The sequence below is a fragment of the Ornithorhynchus anatinus genome, chromosome X5 (genome assembly GCF_004115215.2).
Source record: "Ornithorhynchus anatinus isolate Pmale09 chromosome X5, mOrnAna1.pri.v4, whole genome shotgun sequence".
NCBI lineage: Eukaryota > Metazoa > Chordata > Mammalia > Monotremata > Ornithorhynchidae > Ornithorhynchus > Ornithorhynchus anatinus.
In genome coordinates, this window is record NC_041753.1 from 48,965,085 (window position 1) to 48,985,120 (window position 20,036).

The following is a 20,036-nucleotide window of genomic DNA, read 5'->3' on the forward strand; positions in this document are numbered from 1 at the left end:
CTCTTTGGGTGAGTAGCATTTACTGAAGTCAAGAGCAAAAGAGTATTTTAAAATGTGCCACAGTAACATAAATGGCTTGTCTAATTCTGCTGACTTGCAGAAACTATCATTTTAAAAGTTAAGTGTGTGAATGCACAACCTCAAGCTTAAAGGAGACTTGGAGGCTTTACATGAAAATTTCTATCGCATTTTATGGCAGTCACTGTTTCTATGCCTTCTTTCATTTTTTTGAAACATTAAAAGGGCACTATGGATTTCCTTTTCAAGTAGAGACAAGCACTCTTTATTCTTAGTCAAGCTTCTGAGAGCACAACAATGTACATTAACAGTATTAATTTTATTGAGAGAGTGGGGATAATCTGATTTGCATCTCTTAATAGTAAAAGGCTGCTATACAGTTAATGTTAGTTGTGTCTTCTTTAATGGTTTCTGCTTTTGTTCTTCTTTTGGAGTCTATCAGCTGTTTCTTCTCTAACCCGATGAGTGGATGGGGGCATTCCAGATTATATAAACCCATCAATCATTTGTAGCACTTATTTATACCCATCCTTAGCCTTATTTGTATAGGTTTATTTGATGATTGATTTTGATTCTGCTATTTGTAAATACATTCAAGGCTAATCCCCCAGTTAGAGTGTAAACTACTTTGGGGGAGAGAGAATTACACCTCAGTCCAGATTCCATAAATGTTATTTCTATTCCTACTAGGGGATGACAGAACTTTTCAACAGTTAGGGTGGGAGTAACATGCCACTTGAGTGATTAGTCTTAAAATGATGTTGAAAAGTACAAGCCAAAATGAGCAAGAGCTGCCTTTTGGTCACTACCATTTAGTTTTTAAGATATAGATGTTTAACCATTTTGTCATATGTTTTATGATTTTATTTTTGTCACATCATCACATGTCCTCACTGGAGGACAAGTCTCTTAAATGATATTTGTCATACTTGAAATTATATATCTATAATTCTATTTATATTGATGCCTGTTTGCTTGTTTTGATGTGTGTATGTATGTGTGTGTGTGTGTATATATATATATATATATATATAATTCCATTTATTTATCTTGATGCCTGTTTACTTGTTTTGATGTCTGTCTCCCACTTAAACTGCAAGCCCAGGGTGGGCAGGGATTGTCTCTATTGCTGAATTGTACTTTCCAAGCACTTAGTACAGTGCTCTGCTCACAGTGAGCACCCAATAAATACTATTGAATGAGTGGTTTGAAGTTTGAGAGTTTAGCTTTGATTCTAGTTTATTTCATTCCATTTGAAAATCTGTAAGCATCTCCTTGCAAGGACCACATAATTCTGAAAGATGCAGAGTTGTCAAATCCTGTACAGGGTTATTGCTTCAGAACTGGAAAAACATTGCAATCTCAGATTAAATGAGCAGCTGGTATAGCAGCTCTGATTTGATCCTGTTGCTTTTCTAGACAGACTAATTGTTCTGATTTATGGTTATCACCTGTATTTCATGGGTGCTTGCTTCCAGCTCTAATTAATGGATAATTTTCAACTGCTGAAACTTTAATTGTCCCTCCAATTTCAAAGAGTGGAAAAAACACTACTGTTAGCAAATTGAGGCCCTGCTGTGGTGACCTTTTTAGAAGGCATCCTTGGTCAAAAGAGAGAACTTGGAGTCTTCCACTTCAACATTATCTAAAATATGCCATTTTACATGGATAATATGAATAAGAATGATCACAAGTAATGGGGAAAAGGTTTTCTAAACCATAGACATTCATTGTAAAGTGTTTTAAATTTCATTCTTCTATGAGATTTACACACAATCAAAGCTCTCTGAGAAGACTGCCCAGGACTGACTGATTTTTACAGTAAACCTAAGCCCATTCCTGAAAGGGAAGAAAAACAAGAGACCATTTTTTCAGTGGCATAAATTGACAGTGTTTGGATTGATTTGTGTTCAAAGTAAATAATGGAAAAATGAAATCAAGAAGTCTGAAGCTCAGATGAACAAGATCCCATAAACAGCAGCAAGATTTTACAAATATATAAAGACATTTGCAAAAACTAAGCCTATTTAAAGGCTGCAGAAGGTGATGAGCCAAAGTGATGTGATGATGGCTAAAGCAGAAAACTGAATCAAGAAGGCCAGCCTGTCCTTTGAGAGAATAGCACTGTAATGCCAATGTGGCATCAAGCCTCAGTCCAGACTGATGTTTCATAATTGTAGACAGTTGGGAAAGAGCAGCAGAAGATCAACTACCCTAGAGTACAGCAATTAGAAGTGGGTAACTTTAAGGAGATTTCAGCAATAAAGGAGAAACCAAAAAGATGCCAGATACTTAGGGTACTAAGTGTAACCGGGATGCAAGGAACAGTCTTTACATGCTGAAGAATTGGAAGGACTTGCCAGGCACACATTGGTCTTCACAGCTTCAGTCACTAACAGATAAAATATTTGAATCCCAGAGGATAGTTAAATATATCATTCTGTTACTCTGAGTACTCACTGTATTCCTTTGTTGGCAAGATTCTAGAACTAATCTCTCCAAACTACACACTGGAGAATACAGTTAAGCAGGCAGTCTCTGAATCATAATGTGGCTTTAGATATTCACTTGAATTGGAGGAATCCTTTGGAAAAGTAATTAATAAATGCAATCAATGAGAATGGCACTAATGAGTAGGCCCAGGCTTCCAGACTGCACAACCCAGAGCATGTAACCTGCCCTGATTAACCTGTATCTCCCCCCAGTGTTTGGCACAAAGTAAGCACTGAACAAAAATGATAATAATGTCAAGTTCATGATCCCCCATTCCTTCCTTCCCTTTTGATCATGCTCCACTCTGCCTCTTTCTCCCTGTTTCCAGCCCTGGTATGCTTTCCACCTGAGGAAAATGATGATGGTGGTGGTATTTAAGTGCTTACTGTGTACCAAGCATTGTACAGAGTGCTGGGGTAGACACAAAATATTCAGGTTAGACACAATCCCTGTCGCATTCGGGGCTCATGACCACACAGGGATACATGCATAGAAAGGTATGCATAGAAGCCAACAGGGATTCAGTTGTACAGTGAAATTCAGGGGAACTGACATTCACATGTCAGTGAATGCACAAAGGGAAACTGATGTGTAGAGACACAGATAAAGATTGCTAATAAGTGGAGGTTTAGCGTGTCCACTCCAGTCTAGCATATACTGGTGGGCCTGCCCTGGATTGGACCACTTGCCAGAAGGAACCAAAGCCCTCTGGGACTTGGGATCTGTTGTATGGCATGCTCTGTAGAAGGCTATTTCCCTTGGAGGCAGAGTCTAATTCCCCTGGAGGCAGAATCTTCAGCTAGAATACTGGTCAATCAAATTGAAAACCACTTCAAAAACCAGAACTTGAAAGCACTCTTGATAAGTTTTAAATTGGGAATCTCTAAGACTGCATTAGCACTGACAATGAGCAAGCATGCCATCAAGTACTCTGTGCCCCAAGCTTTGTACATTTAACATCACAAATTCACTTCTTGGGTGTTCCTCATGGTCAATTTTGGAAATCTGGATCTTGTGCATTTTGGTGCTGCTTGTCCAAGAGATATTATACATTATGTTTACATAATGTTTTATTTAACCCATCCAAGCAGGAAACATGAGAATTTTGAAATGTTTTCAGTTTAGTTTCTGATGACTTTGGATTGGCAAACACCCTCAGTGGAGAACTAAATTGCATGAGATCAAAACTATTATTTCAATGTTCGTCTCCCCTCTAGTCTGTAAAGACTTGTGGGCAGGGACTATGTCTACCAACAAATAATAATAGTGCTAGCAGCATTTAAGTGTTGACTATGTGCCAAGCACTAAGAAGTACTGTGGTAGATGCAAGATAATAAGGTTGAACACCAACAGGAGGCTCAAAGTATGTTGGAAGGAGATCTGGAACTGAGTCACCATTTTACGGATGCGGAAACTGAGAAGTTAAGTGACTTGCTCGAGGTCACAGTGTCAGAGCTGGGGTAGCTGTTTTTCAGTACAAAACATCGATTCCTCATTTCTGGAAAGTCTGTTTTCCTCCTGAGAAATAGGTAGTTATAGTGCTCAGACTTTAGAGAATTGCATCTATTTACCTGAGCTTTGTTAGGTTTCCTATGTTATCTGGTTTTCAAGCAAGATAGAAACGTTAGCTTTCCTTATATGTTTAATGGTAATTTGTGCTCTTATCCTGTGGGCCTGGGTCTGTCTAGTCTGGATTTCCTGTCTTGTTTAAATATTGCTGATAATCATGGAGATGGTGGTAGTACATTGTCGTCTAGGGACAAAAGCACATTCCCGTCTTTCTATAACTCCTCTCTGTGTTGATCTGTGAAATAACTAACTGAAACAAAAACAGGTTTCCATACATTGAAGTAATGCTTCACTTTACAACTGTTAAAGAGTCAAACTCTTTCTTTTTGGTCTTTTCACTTCCCACATGGATACCTCTGGTGGAAAGACTAATGCTGGGGTCAGATGGAAAAATCCTCTGATTAGTAAATAAACTCCAGCAAAGTATTTCACCCTTTTCCCTTTTAAGTACTCCCCTACAAAGTAAAAGAATGATTTTGGTTTTATTGGAAGTACAAAGAAAATGAAATCTAAACTATTCTGATCTACCAAAAAGTATAGAAAATTGCATTATATGGGTTCAGGGTCTCCTGAAACTATAATGACAGTGCAGCTTGAGGACTGCTTCATGGTTTTAAGTTGCTATAGTTAACATATTATCCAATAGCATAGCCCACAACTAAGCTAAAAAAAATTCACAACTGAAAAGATGATGATGGTGCAACAGATTTTATTTAATCATTGTGCTCTTTCCCCAGCTCCAAGTACAATGCTTTGCATAGAGTAAATACTCAATAAATACCATTGGATGTTTGACTTAATTAGCATGTAGAGAGGTGCCTGATGAGACCAGTGTGTGACTGAACAAGCCCTTCAACATTACATGAATTTACCCAGCTGCACTACTGCAGTAGTTGTCCATGTGTCTGGTGCTTTGACTTCATGATCTTCCTGAAGCCTTTAATCCAAGCCTTTAATCCAGTGCGTGTCTGAACTGGTCAGGCCTGGCAGACCCTTTTTGTGCAGATATCTCCTACTGCAGTGATGCATCATTTCATTCAATAGTATTTATTGAGCTTACTATGTGCAGAGCACTGTACTAAGCGCTTGGAATATACAATTTGGCAACAGATAGAGACAATCCCTGCCCAATAACAGGCTCACAGTCTAATCAGGGGAGACAGACAGCAGAGCAAAACAGAACAAAACAGAAACAAGACATTATCACAATAAATAGAATTAAGGGGATGTACACCTCATTAACAAAATAAATAGGGTAATAAATAATATATTTATTATTATATAATAAACAGTGCTGAGGGGAAGGGGAGAGGGGAAGGAACAGAGGGTGGGGAGGGGAGGGGGAGCAGAGGAAAAGGGGGCTCAGCTGAGGGGAGGTGAAGGGGGAAGGGGGAGGAGCTGAGGGTGGAGTGGGAGCAGAGGGAAAATGGGGGAGATCAGTCTGGGAAGGCCTCTTGGAGGAGGTGAGCTCTCAGTAGGGCAATGTTGGTATTTGTTAAGCGCTTACTATGTGCCAAGCACTCTTCTAAGCACTGGGGTAGATACAGAGTAATCAGGTTGTTCCACGTGGGGCTCACAGTCTTAATCCCCATTTTGCAGATGAGGTCACTGAGACCCAGTGAAGTGACTGGCCCAAAGTCACACAGCTGACAGGTGGCGGGGCCAGGATTAGAACCCATGACCTAAACCCGTGCTCTTCCACTGAACCATGCTGCTTCTCACATCATTTGGAGTTTTATTTATAGGAATAATAACAGTAATATTTAAGTGCTTACTATGTGTCTAGCACTGTCCTAACAGCTGTGGTAGATGCAAGACAATCAGATCCCACTTGCAGCTCAGTCTGAGTAGAAGGGCAAACAGGTATTGAATCCCTGTTTTACAGATGAGGAAACTGAGGCCCAGTTTAACTGAGTTGCCCAAGGTCACACAGCAGGTAGGTGGTGAAGCTGGGATTAGAACCAAGTCCTCTGACTACCATGCTCTTTCCACTAGGCCATGCTGCTTCATAATGTCTTGAAAGTGTTACCTTTGTCCACCTTTTCTTTGATTATCCCATTTCAGCTGACCATAGAGCAGCTGTTTGGATTTCCTGCTGCTAGTGGTTGTAATAGTAACATTTATTATGTACCCCCTGGGTGCAAAACACTCTACTGAGTACTTGGAACTTGAAACATAAAAATATTTGCAAATATTAAATAAAACAAATTTATAATTGAATATATATATATTGAATATGCTCAGGATAGGTTAAGTGTATATGTGCAAGAGATGAGTTAATATGACAGGTTACTGAAATTCATTGGGGAAGGCATGTTGGAGGTGAGTTTTAAATAGGGAAAGGCCTGCGGGTCATTGGATTTGTGGAAGAAGGGAGTTCCAAGGTTTTGAACCAAAACAATGTGTTTATATGTTAGATATTTATGCTTAGAGGTGCCTCATCCTCTGGTGTTCAAAACGTTAGGGAGGCCACATATGTGTTGTCATCTCTTTGAGATTCCTTCTTTATGATGAGGGTTGGGCAATTCTATTGTCCAGTGGTGCTAGGCTGTGTATGGGTCCACATATATTCTGTAGATATGAAGAGCAATCCTTTGTTCAGTTTTTGTCTGTGTAGCCTTGTCTCTTTTCAGCATTGGTATTTTGTCACTTATCATGCATGCTTCCTAGCTTGTTCATCCATGATATAGACATTGATATCCCTTATTAAGGGTTGAGTGAATCTACAAGTTGTGGGTGATATGTAGGTGGTTTCTGCAGTGTCCCTCATTGATATTGTAGTCGTTCTCATCAAACCAGTCTTCTTGCTTGTCTAGTTTATGCACCCAAAGTCTTAAGTCTACTGGGAGAGAGTATCCTTTTGAAATACAAAATTACTGATCAAATTGGAAGGGTCAGGTAGACTTTTAAGAACAAGAAACTCTGTTTCAAAACATTAGTGACATTCCTTGTGTGTTATTGCATTTTCCAGGAGTTTGGCATTCACACACTTGGATAGTTCGGAGTCCATTTTGCGATACACTGGCTTTATCGTTCATGAAATATTGGAACATATCAGGTGATTAGTCCAGCAGATAGCATACAGCATAACAGTAGTTATGTGACCATTGTCCAGGTCTCACTGTTAGACAATGATAGTGCTTAGATCTCTGGTGCACCCAAGCTGTTGTTTTTTCTTTTATTTGGATAATGAAAAGTCTTTAACCTGATGTCCAGTAACACTCACTAATCAGTAAGCAGGCTACTATTGTATCCACCCCAGTGCTTAGTACAGTGCCAGGCACATGGTAAGCACTTAAAAAATACCGTAATTATTAATTATTATTATTGTATAATTTACCAAACTTATGTTGTCCAGAGGGTTTTTTTCCCTTCATGTCTCAATGTCACTGCCCACTTATGTACTTAAATCTTCCCTGAGAATCCGTTTATGAGATTTGATTAATCTAGTCAGCTAAAGATAGATTCTTCTCTTTGGTGTCTGCCACTATAAGGAAATGGGGACAAACATATGCATTGATAGTTGTGCTATAATTCATCTGTTTTAAAGGTAAGTGTTGGGTTATTAGATATTCACTAAAGCCTCTAGGCAGAGCAAGAAGGCTTGAGATAATTCTCATGTCTGATTGTGAAGCCCACCCCTGCCACCCTTCTTTCAGAGGAAGAAGATCTCTCTATAAAACTTTAAACTCTAGACTGTAAGCTCATTATGGGCAGGGAATACACCTGGTAATTCTTCATTAGAGAAGCAGCGTGGCTCAGTGGAATGAGCCCGGACTTAGGAGTCAAAGATCATGGGTTCGAATCCTGGCTCTTCCAACTTGGCAGCTGTGTGACTGTGGGCAAGTCACTTTACTTCTCTGTGCCTCGGTTCCCTCATCTGTAAAATGGGGATGAAGACTGTGAGCCTCATGTGGGACAACCTGATGACCCTGTATCTCCCCCAGCGCTTAGAACAGTGCTCTGCACATAGTAAGCACTTAACAAATACCAACATTATTATTATTATATTGTACTCTCCCAAGTGCTTAGTACAGTGCTCTGTACATAGTAAGCACTCAAATGCCACTGATTGATTGAGTTTTGTGCTTGTCTAGTGAAAAGTACAATGCATTGCACCCTAATGTTCCCTGAGGGAATTTTCCTTTATGTTTGGAAGTTTTTTATTTGCTTTTACTCTAGTCTGTAAACTTCTCCTGTAGACTGTTCTTTATGGCAAGAGAACACGTCTACCAACTCTATTGTATTGTGTACATTCCCAAGCACGTATTACAGTATTCTCTGCACACACTGTGTTCAATAATATCATTGATTGACTTATTGATTGCTTTCATGGTCACTTTCAGACTCATCAGTAATGGTTTTCTGGTGAAACTGGGTTTGAGTGAGGTAGGTGAACGTGTTTGAGTGAGGCAAGCAGTGAAAAAGGTTACCTTTACTAATCCCCCTCCCCATACAAGATGAGCTGAACATTCCTAAATAGGGCTACCCAGACAACCAGAGAGTTAGAAAACAGGGCTGCAGCCTCTTTAGTAACTGAGTGATCATTGTCCTGGACCGCCTAATCCCTAGGATTTAGGTAGTTGGGAGGGAGGGTGAGTCGTACTCTCACATGAAAAACAGCATGGCCTAGTGGAAAGAGCATGAGCTTAGGAGTCAAAGGACATGGGTTCCAACTCCAGCTCTGCCACATGTCTGCTCTGTGACCTTGGGAAAGTCACTGAATTTCTCTGTACCTCATTTCCCTCATCTATAAAATGGGGATTAAGTCCATGTGGGACAGGGACTGTGTCCAATGTGATTACCTTGTTTCTACCTCAGTGCTTAGGACAGTGCTGGGCACATAATAAGAACTTAACAAATGCCACAATTATTATTATTATTACTATTTAATTTAAGAGAAACATCTTCATTTGATTCTGGTTTTTTCCTCCATATGAAATTTTCAGCATTTTTCAAAAATGGATGCATTTGGTTACAAATGCCTGAAATTTCATGCTTGCACTGCAATGATAATTTGAAAAAAACCTGAAAATCACAGTAATAAAAACAGTTTACATTTAAATGGTAGAGTGAAATGAATTTTCAAGTTTCACCTTTTTTTTTCCTACACATATGGCATAAGTTGTGCCTGAAGGCCTATGTGTAGTTTGCTTGAAACTGTGAGCAAAAAGTTTACTTTTTCGGCCATTTTTTTCAGGAATTAAAGTAGACAGAACTTCCTTTCAAAAGCATCTCTAGTTCTGTAACAGAAGAAGTGGATTCAGTGTCATCTTAAATTTTGCACTCAGCATCTTTTACGGCAATTGAGATTGTTTATGCAATTTTTGTTAAAAACACACATGGTCAACTTTGAGAGTAACTTAATTTTCATTACGTTTGCATTGTTAATGAATTACCTGGGGGTTTCCATTGAGGCCACTAGAGAATTTCACCATGATGTTTTCTAGTTCAAGTCCCCTTTTCAAAGTTAGCATCTGATGTTCAAAATGGTTTGGATCAATTTTTATTAATTTATTAAGAAAAGCAAACACTTCCTTGTCTTGTCTTATGCTGTCGAGTCATCTCGACCCATAGCAACTCCATGGACACATCTCTCAGAACTCCCTGCCTCCACCTGCAGTCATTCTGGTAATGTAGCCACAGTGTTTTATTGGGAAAAATATGGAAATGGTTTACCATTGCCCTCTTCCTCACAGTAAGCTTGAATCTCCCCCCTCGACTCTCTCCCATGCCACTGCTGCCCAGCACAGGTGAGTTTTGACTTGTAGCAGATTGCCTTCCCACTCTCTAGCCACTGCCCAAGCTACGAATGGAATGGATATGCCTCTGCTTGACTCTCCCTCCCGTAGCAGAGACTGGTAGAATACTGGAAATTCTCCAGGTGCGATCCCGACAGGAGCAAACACTTCCTATCTGGTTTAAAAATACTTTGTGATACTGTTGCGAGGAGAAGGTTATCAGCACACATTACTAATATTGAATAATCGATGTGGGCTTCTCTTGAATTCTGGCCTTTTTTAAAGCAAATTCATTCCTTTTCTGATGTTAAATATTTAAGTGAGCCTGTTATGTTAACACGGAAAGAAGCACCTCTGCCTCTATGACCTTGGTTACCTTATTGCTATGCATAGGGTAAATGTTCTCTTCAATTCTGATTGGTATGTTTGGCCTTTGGTGCTAGTGGAATGGTGAAAACAGCTCTATCAAGTTCTATTAAATTTCCATTAGCCTAAAAAGCAGACACTGTTTCTGTCATTTAAGACCCTGTTTTCTGGGCTGAGTAGCATTAATGTTGATCATCCTTGCTGCAACCAGCCTAGGTCAATAAAGTCACATAATTACTATTACAATTAGAATAGTCTTTCTATATCTTAGAAGCCAAACTTGGCCCACTTTCACTTGAAAGAAGTCCTTATGATGATTAATATTAATGTATGAAAATGAGTAATCATATTTGAATTTCCAATTTCTCCTTTTTTGAGTTTATGCATATTTAAAGTTGTTACATAATTCTATCTCATACTACCCATTTTTAGGTATTTTGGCATTTTGCAGAATTTTGTGTTTTGCTTAATAGTTTTTGACTGATTTCTTTAGCATATAATTAAGTACACCAGATGCCAATTCTCAAAAGACAATAAACCCTATAAAGTCCTTGAAGTTAACCTTTTTGGTTACAGTGATTTCTTCCAAAGTAGTTGATTTCCAAGTATATAACAGGAGGGAAGACATGCTGGTTGTGGGTGGGTTTGCAGGAGCCCTTACGAATAGGGCAAAAAAAAAAAAAGAAAAAAAAATGTTTCCTGCACTGTGACCTCCACCTTCAAGCAGTATCCTAAAACCAGTATAACATTTCCTAGAGGCCCTCTCCTTACTTTTGTTGTATCCACTGATCCAGTAGTCTTGAAGTACTGTATCCTCATTTGGAATTTTGTCCATTACTTATGCCCGTTAATAAAATCTCACTAGGCATTCTGCCCCCAGGAGGGTGTCATGAATTCTAGGACTTGGTCCTAACCATTTGCTAGAATGCCTCCTTTGCAGCAGAGGCCCTAGTACTAACTCCCACTGACCACATAGATACAGAAGGCAGGAGTTCTGTCTCATTCTTAGAGGCTTATTATAAGCACACTGTGCACAGGACTGTACTGAGTAATGCAGTGACCACTTGAAAAATGATAAATAGGTAATGGTCCACAAGGAATTCGTTCTATAAAAGGGAAAGCTAACATGTCAGAAAAAAAATCAAGAATATATGATTTAAAGTCCCACACCCACAGAAAATGAATTCAAATTTTACAATGTAAAAGGCTCGATAGTAGAAAGTTAAAATTCATGACTACTCTGATGGGTCTGTTGGGGGGAATCCCAATTCTTGAGCTCCTCACTGCTTTAGCCACAGTTTCCTTAGATCCAAGTGCTCACTCATATACAATCTTCTAACCTTACAGGCCCCAGAACCTTGTTGACTGCTCTTTCATCCTCTAGGGAAACATCATTATTTTCATGGCTTCGACTGCAGAAACTACTTCTTCAAAAATCAGAGATAAGATGTTGCTCCCATACTTTGACTAGTTTTCTATGCCTAGAAGATCCATGTGAAAAGCATGTTCAGGAGTTCATTATGGTGTTCTTGCCATCTGTGCAGGATTCTCTCTCTGTTGATGAGGGTGATTCCATCAGCGCTCTCCAGCAGTGTTGTGGTGGTATGTATTGAGCATAGAGCTTTCTTAGTTAGGCAGTGGCCAGAGTATTCCTGGATAATAATAATAATTATTTATTTGATATTTGTTAAGCACTTACTGCATACCAGGCACTCTACTAAGCACTGGATCTTTTCAGCTTCTGTGCGTCACCACTGGTTACATACACTTCTTAATCCAAGCTGCAAATCCCATTACAGGTTTCTGTATGGTTGTGATCATGTGGATCTGTGAATTATTGATGAATTTCCTGTTTTCTTGTGGTAATTTTCTCTCTTTCTTGGTGTTGTTTTTGTCAACCTAGTCTTTATGGTGGTGTCTCCTTGCCATACCCACAATCTTGAGGGCATCCAGATAGATCAGGTCTCTGAAAAGTCTCCATGCACTGTTCATGTCACTCCTTGTAGCATAGGTTCCTTGTTCTGTGATGGGATGCTGTGATTTTAATAATAATAATAATTGTGGTATTTGTTAAGCACTTACTGTGTTCCAGGCACTGTACTAAGCTCTGGGGTGGATACAAGCAAATTGGGTTAGACACAGTCTCTGTTCCACGTGGGGCTCACAGTCTCAATCCCCATTTTACAGATGAGGTAACTGAGGCACAGAGAAGTGAAGGAACTTGCCCAACATCCCACAGCTGACAAGTGGCAGAACTGGGATTAGAGCCCATGACTTTCAGACCCCTAGGCTCATGCTCAGTGCAGTACGCCATGCTGCTTCACTGATTTTGCCACAGTACCCATCAAGTATCCTTATTTTACAGAAACAATGTTTTGCCTTCTTAAGAGTTTGGCTGTTACCTTGGTGGTACTGACAGCTCAGATGTCAAACTAAGCCCAGTGAAGGGACTTGTTCAAGATCACACAGCAGGTAGGTGGCAGAGCTGGGATTAGAATCGAGGTCCTCTGATTCCTAGGTCAGTGCTCCTTCCATTAGGCCACATTGCTTCCCAAGTGTCTGATTGGTCTCAGTTAAGTACTGTTGAATGAATTGAAGTGACATTGGTGAAACTGCCAAGAAGCTAGCTGTATTTTCTGAACTAGGTCCAGATCTCGTAGTCACATAAAAGATTGATCATCACTACACCTTGAAATTGCTACAGAGCTTTATGACTGGCTGTTGCCATAGTCTGTGGTAAGCCATTTTTTCTTTTTTCTGTTGCTCTACCTTTGTCTATGCATGTAACATAAATAGCAGAATAATAACATTGTGGTGAAAAATTTTTTCCAAGATTCCAGGTACAAATCTGTACTTTGTGTTTTAAAATGACACTGCTGATAAGACTGTACCTGTGTGTGTCACTAAAGGGTGATCACTTGCACACTTGCCTAAGGAATTACCTTTTTACTGGCATAATTGCCCCACATTTTTGTATACATTCTGCAAACCCAAAACAAGGGAGACACTATTATGTGGGAAATTGTCTAACAATAAGGGGGGTGGGATAAAATAAAAATAAAGGAGAGAAGGAAGAGGAAGAAGACATTTCATACTGTTTCACTTCTGTTGCAAGGCTCCAAATGCTGCATACAATAAACACTCAAAGAATTAGCTGCTTACCTGCTGTATTGTTGCTATTCTCAACCATCTCTCCTTCCTCCTTCTCTCCCATCACACTGCTAACACTGCTTACAATTAGTAGTACAAAAAATAATTATTTCCTCATCAAAAATTGGGATGGGGTAATTATGTGCTTAAAGGAAATAAATATGCAAGTAAATATGGTATAGTGGGTCATTTTCTTACCCCTTGCTGTTTGGAGTGAATGTTTTAGACATGTTCCATGAACACAAGGAGTTTACAACCTAGAGGACTGAATGGGATTTTAGGATTTTAGTTGCGGATCGGAGGAGGGGAAAACTTAAGTCCCACAGCCAGGAGGACACCCACTTGCTATCATCTGAGAGTAGAAGCAAGGGACTTGATTTGTACAATCAACACTCCTTTGCCTGCTTCACTAGTACCCAGCAGTGTACACTGTGAGATGGCTGTCATGAATACCAAGTGTAGTCTGTTGTCATGATGCAGAACATCTCTGTAAGACCTGTAAACCTAAGGGTTGCCCATATTTGAAAATGTATATATCTTATAATGATGTATATAATATAATAATGCAATGATGTAGTGAAAACTGGTATTACAGTGGCATGACACACATTTTGATTTGAGAGCACAACTAAACTGGAAACTTTCTGATAGTTGAGTGACTGATTCTCTTCTTTTTCCCAATTTGTGCCGGTAAACTGGCTTATTAAAAAAAAAATTCTTAAGATGTGTGCCAAGTTCATGTTTTACCATTACTTTGCTGTTACCCAGGTGCTGGGGAATAAGGGCCTCTGAAAATTATTAATTTGGCAATTTAACAAGACTGTCAAGCCCATCAGTTGTCAGAGAGAGGGAGTAATCATGAGGAAAATAGTTCAAGGTGATGTCTTTGCTAAGCTGTAGAATGCTAATAACTGAAAAGTCATAAATATCAGCATCCAGTATATAAATGCAAACCTTATTGGGGTATTCTTTTTTTTTTGCAATAGTGAATATGTTCTTAGTGGCATCCCTTTGATTACATGTGTTAATTATTTTTAGTGTGTAAGTCAACAACATGATAGAAAATCAACTCTCTGGTGATCACCTTTTAATTAAGGCAACTGCTAAACTCAACATGGAATTTGCTGTTATCAAAATGGCTTGCTTGTTGTACAAGGGTGACATAGACCAGATTAATTTTCCTCAAGGAGAGATTGATTAAAAGATATATCAAAGTGAGAGAAAGTCACATGGGGTGGCAAGGCTAGATGATATGGTGGCATGCTGCTTTTGGACTTCATTATTTTCACTCATGTTGTATGTGAATTTAATGCCTTGTAAAAGCTTTGATGCGTCTCCATTTTTTTTTTAAGTAAACAAGACACCTACCATGTTCATATGAAAGAATGTAAGAATTTGGCTCAAATGGGAAAAAGCCATAGGGAAAAATACCAACTGTAATGCTTTTCATTAACAATAGTATGAAAATAGTCCTGAGTAATGTGTGGTTCATTCCTTTTCTTCAACATATAAATGGATGGTTTAATAAGACCAAGAAGGTGTTAACTGTGGATACGTTGAGACACTCAAAAGATCTCTAAATGCAGAGATTTTTCAAGTATGACATTTTTCACTGACCTTTGAACTTTTTGGAGGAGTGATCCTTTCAAAGTGCAAAGGAAATGAAAAGGTGAGCTGCATGGATCAGTTACAAAAAAAGATACTTTTCTAGTTCTTGTTGGTTGAAGTGACTGTTCAGCTGTCCACTGTGTTTGATGCTATTTATTATGTAAAGTAGAATCTCAGGTTGAACTGAAAGACCCAAATTTCCCTTGTAATTCTTAATCCAAAAAGTACTGATTATGAAGAAGTAGGAGGCATGAGAACCAATTCATTAAGCTCTTAAAATAATACTAGTTCATAATATTGGAGAAGCACAGTGGCCTAGTGGATAGAGCATGGGCCTGGGTGTCAGAAGGGTCTGGTTTCTAATCCTGACTCTGCCACTTGTCTGCTGGATGACCTTAGCTAAGTCACTTAACTTCTCTGTGCCTCAGTTACCTCATCTGTAAAATGAGGATTAAGACTGTGAGCCCGATACGGGACAGGGACTGTGTCCAACCCAATTTGCTTTTATTAATAATAACAATAACAGTATTTATTAAATGCTTACTATGTGCCAGGCACTCTACTAAGCGCTGGGGATGAATACAAGCAAATCGGGTCCACACAGTGCCTGTCCCACATAGGGCTCATGCTCTTAATCCCCATTTTACAGATGAGGGAACTAAGGCCCAGAGAAGTGAAGTAACACCCAAGAACACACAGAAAATAAGTGGCAGAGTGAGGATTAGAACCCATGACCTTCTGACTCCCAGGCATAGGCTCTATCCACTACACCATGCTACTTCCCCCCAGAGTGCTTAGTAGAGTGCCTAGTACATAGTAAGTGCTTAACGAATACCATAAGTATTATGTTTCCTTGGATGTCATGAGGAAAAAAATCCAGACATGCAAAGGAATGAATTTATTGAATGAATTCATTGTATTTATTGAGCTCTTATTGTGTGCTGAGCACTGTATAAGCACTTGGGAGAGTACAGTACAATTGCACTGGTAGACACGTTCCCCTCCCACAGTGAGTTTACAGTCTTGCAGCTGCTGCCAGGTTTTCTGCAAGTATATCTCAGCCAGGAGAAGTGAAGCAGAGGGCATACAAAAGTGGTGACTTTTTGCCAAGTCACTCTGTTATATAGTGATAAGAAAGATCTATCATCATTTTGAAAATTTTCATCTGTTAATTATGAATTTGACCATAGAAGAGTGGCCCCATAACTTGTCCAAAAGCATGGGGAAGTTTGCTTTCACACTTGGTGGAAGAAATGAGCTCACCAAATTTATAAAGAGACAAAAAAATCTACAAACTAATTTTCATATATTCTTGAAAATTGGTAGTAATAATTTTGTTTTTAATGGTAATGTTCTGTCTCTTCTCCATCTCTGAAAGAATAAGAACACGTGGATGAGAACACCAGGCCTATTGAACATGCCAGCCAAAGTAGGACAAATCCCAGGAACGGTGTGATTAGAGTTGTTAATACTTAAACACTTAGATAAATGGACTGTAGACATGAAATAACGATGCCTCCCAGGTGCTCACTAAGGGTCAGAAATGTCAGGTGACTAAAATGATGTCCTGGTGTAAATTAAATATTTTAAGGGGTGCATTTAGTGCTAATAACTAAATCACTGAATATAGGGTACTTAGCCCCAAGAAGTAGCCTTCTCACTGAGAGGGATTTTAACTTCACTGCATCCCTGTGGTGTGTGGAATTGGTATCAGTTTTTCATTCTGCAATGATGAAATAAGAAGTAGAGCAAGAGGTCTGACAGATTCTCCCAATGCATGAGAATCAGTCGCGTACTTTCTGAAGCTCTATTGTCTAATTCAAGTCATAAGGCAATGAAGCATCCCAAAGCACCTAACTACTTTCCATAAAGTAGTATATCGACTGGACCAGTAGCAGTGTCTGCATGGAATAAACCCTTTTAGTTTGAAAGTAATGACTGGAATAATATTTTATTGGCACAAATGCTATCTTACTCATTAGCTAATTATCAGATAATTTAATACTAATTCTTTTTCACACAGTTGAGCATAGAAGGGTAGAAAACCATACTTTTTTTTTAAGTTTATCTAGAAAGGAAATTTTCCTTTGTGAGTGCACCCTCATGATGGGTTGTGGACTTTTTCCAGCAGACAGCTGCTACCCAGAGTACAAGTTGACCCTACAATTTACTGCCTTGGCTCTCTGAAGTTTGTCCTGGTCTGCAAGTTGAAGGAATAATAATAATAATAATGTTGGTATTTGTTAAGCGCTTACTATGTGCAGAGCACTGTTCTAAGTGCTGGGGTAAATACAGGGTAATCAGGTTGTCCTATGTGAGGCTCACAGTCTTAATCCCCATTTTACAGATGAGGTAACTGAGGCACAGAGAAGTTAAGTGACTTGCCTATAGTCACACAGTTGACAAGTGGCAGAATTGTGATTAGAACCCATGATCTCTGACTCCCAAGCCTGGGCTCTTTCCACTGAGGCATGCAGGAAGGTTGGAAATGCTCCAAAATCTACCTGTCAATCAAGTAAGCATTCCAGGGGGTTTGTGGACATGCTTAAATGGCACAGGCCCCACAAATGTGCACACTTTAGGTTATCCCATGCAGATTCAAATCTCAAATGACACTTTCCATATGGAAATTCAGTCATGGATAATCACCTGGATGTATAAATTAATTCAGAACATTTGGTTACTCATCAGCACACTAGAAGTGCTAACATTAGAGAAGCAGTTTGGCTCAGTGGAAAGAGCACAGGCTTGGGAGTCAAAGGACGTGAGTTCTAATCCCGACTCTGCCACTTGTCCGCTGTGTGACCTTGGGCAAGCTACTTAACTTCTGTGTGCCTCAGTTACCTCATTTGTAAAATGGGGATTAAGACTGTGAGCCTCATGTGGGACAACCTGATTACCTTGTATCTACCCCAGTGCTTAGAACAGTGCTCAGCACATAGTAAGCGCTTAACAAATACCACAATTATTATTATTAGAATAGAAGCTTGGTAGTAATGGTGTTCATTGAGCACCTACTGAATATAATACTGTATTAAGTGCATGGGAATGTACTAACCCCATCTGCTTGTATCCACCCCAGCGCTTTGTACAGTGTATGGCCTAGTTAAGTGCTTAATAATAATAATGGTGATGGTATTTGTAAAGCGCTTACTATGTGCAGAGCACTGTTCTACGCGCTGGGGTAGATACAGGGTAATCAGGTTGCCCCATGGGAGGCTCACAGTCTTAAAGCCCATTTTAAAGATGAGGGAACTGAGGCACAGAGAAGTGAAGTGACTTGCCCACAGTCACACAGCTGTCAAGTGGCAGGGTGGGATTCGAACCCAAGACCTCTGACTCCCAAGCCCGTGCTCTTTCCACTGAGCCACGCTGCTTCTCTAACAAATACCATTATTATTATTATTACCAAGGAAGAAAAAATAAAACTGTTTTATCATGAGGAGTTTACAAGCTAATAGAAGGTGCAGCTCGTGGTTACAACAGGTGTGAATAGCAATAGCCACAGGATGAGGACTCATCCATTCATTCATTCAATCGTATTTATTGAGCCATTACTGTGTGCAGAGCACTGTACTAAGCGCTTGGAATGTACAATTCGGCAACAGATAGAGACAATCTCTGCCCAACAACGGGCTTCCCGTCTAAAAAGGATTCAAACAGCCCTGCTCGAGTAAAGTGCCAGTATGCTCCAAGGAAGAGGTATCACCGCTCATCATCTAATGATGAGGATGATGGTTTTCGTTAAGTGCTTACTAGGTGCCAAGCACTGTGCTAAGCGCTGAATTTATCATCATCAGTATTTACTGAATGCCTACTGTATGGAGAGCTCCGTATTCTGTGTTTGAAACATGAGATAAAGTGAAAGACATTGGGGATGAGAGGGAGGGGCTTGGGTCCCATGGTGGGCCTTTAGGGCCTAAGAGAAAGTCCGGACTGCAGCCGCTGATTTGTAGATCCGCTGGCCAATAATAATAATAATGATGATGGTATCTGTTAAGCGCTTACTATGTGCACAGCACTGTTCTCACCGCTGGGGTAGATACAGGGTAATAATAATGTTGGTATTTGTTAAGCGCTTACTATGTGACGAGCACTCTTCTAAGCGCTGGGGGAGATACAGGGTCATCAGGTTGTCCCACGTGAGGCTCACAGTTAATCCCCATTTTACAGATGAGGTAACTGAGGCACAGAGAAGTGAAGTGATTTGCCCACAGTCACACAGCTGTCAAGTGGCAGGGTGGGATTCGAACCCAAGACCTCTGACTCCCAAACCCGGGCTCTTTCCATTGCGCCACACTGCTTCTCGGGGGGTGGGGGAGGCGACTGAGCAGCTCCCAGCTGGGAGGCAATCCACAAGTTCGCAGCTGTCATTAGCAACTCATTAAAGCATCTGTAGGAGTGAATGGGCGAGCAGAGCTATCAAGTCGTTAATGGGCGATGGGGGTTTGTTGACACTCTCTTATCTCCTTGGTGAGTCGCCGTTCTGCTTCTTTGGCTTGTGGATGGGAGGCGGGGGGTGGTCGGTATCCTTTCCTCGTGCAACCTATCGCAGTGCTTACTACAGTGTTTGTCACATAGTAAGCGTTCAACAAACACCATTAAAAAGAGACAGGAAAATTGAATTTTAGTGTACTTTATTCATTCAGCATGAATTATTTTTTATTGACCATAATAAGGGAGGAGATTAATTCTTCTGTCAAGGAGAGAGAGAAACCTGCAAACTCTGGGCCCGTCCTCTGTTTGCTCACTTAAAGCACCCCACGGGGCCGCCCCTGGCTAAAGGAGGTTTATCTTCTGTCGCCAAAGAGGCATTTTTTTTAAAAAAATTTCTGAGCCTAAGAAAATTTATTTTTTTACGGTCCTTGGGTACGTTGTAAAATGACTTCGAACATAAGAACATAACATTGAAGTAGAGGAGGAGCCTACTAGAAAAGTTGCATGGCGTCGTGGATAGAGCACTGGCCTAGGAGTCAGTAGGTCATGGATTCTAATCCCGACTCTGCCACATGTTCATTCAATCATATTTATTGAGCGCTTATTTTGTGCAGAACACTGTACTAAGCGCTTGAATTGTACAATTCATCTGCT

At 40.0% G+C, this 20,036-nt stretch overlaps 1 protein-coding gene and 1 non-coding gene across 41 annotated transcripts in view; one reads left to right on the forward strand and one right to left on the reverse strand.

Annotated features, from left to right (window-relative positions):
- Positions 1 to 20,036, forward strand: part of PTPRD (protein tyrosine phosphatase receptor type D) — a 1,860,044-nt gene that overhangs the window by 723,749 nt on the left and 1,116,259 nt on the right. The window lies entirely within an intron of this gene.
- Positions 9,844 to 9,982, reverse strand: LOC114808594. The gene has a single exon (XR_003756440.1). It is a non-coding gene; the product is annotated as a small nucleolar RNA SNORA7 (small nucleolar RNA).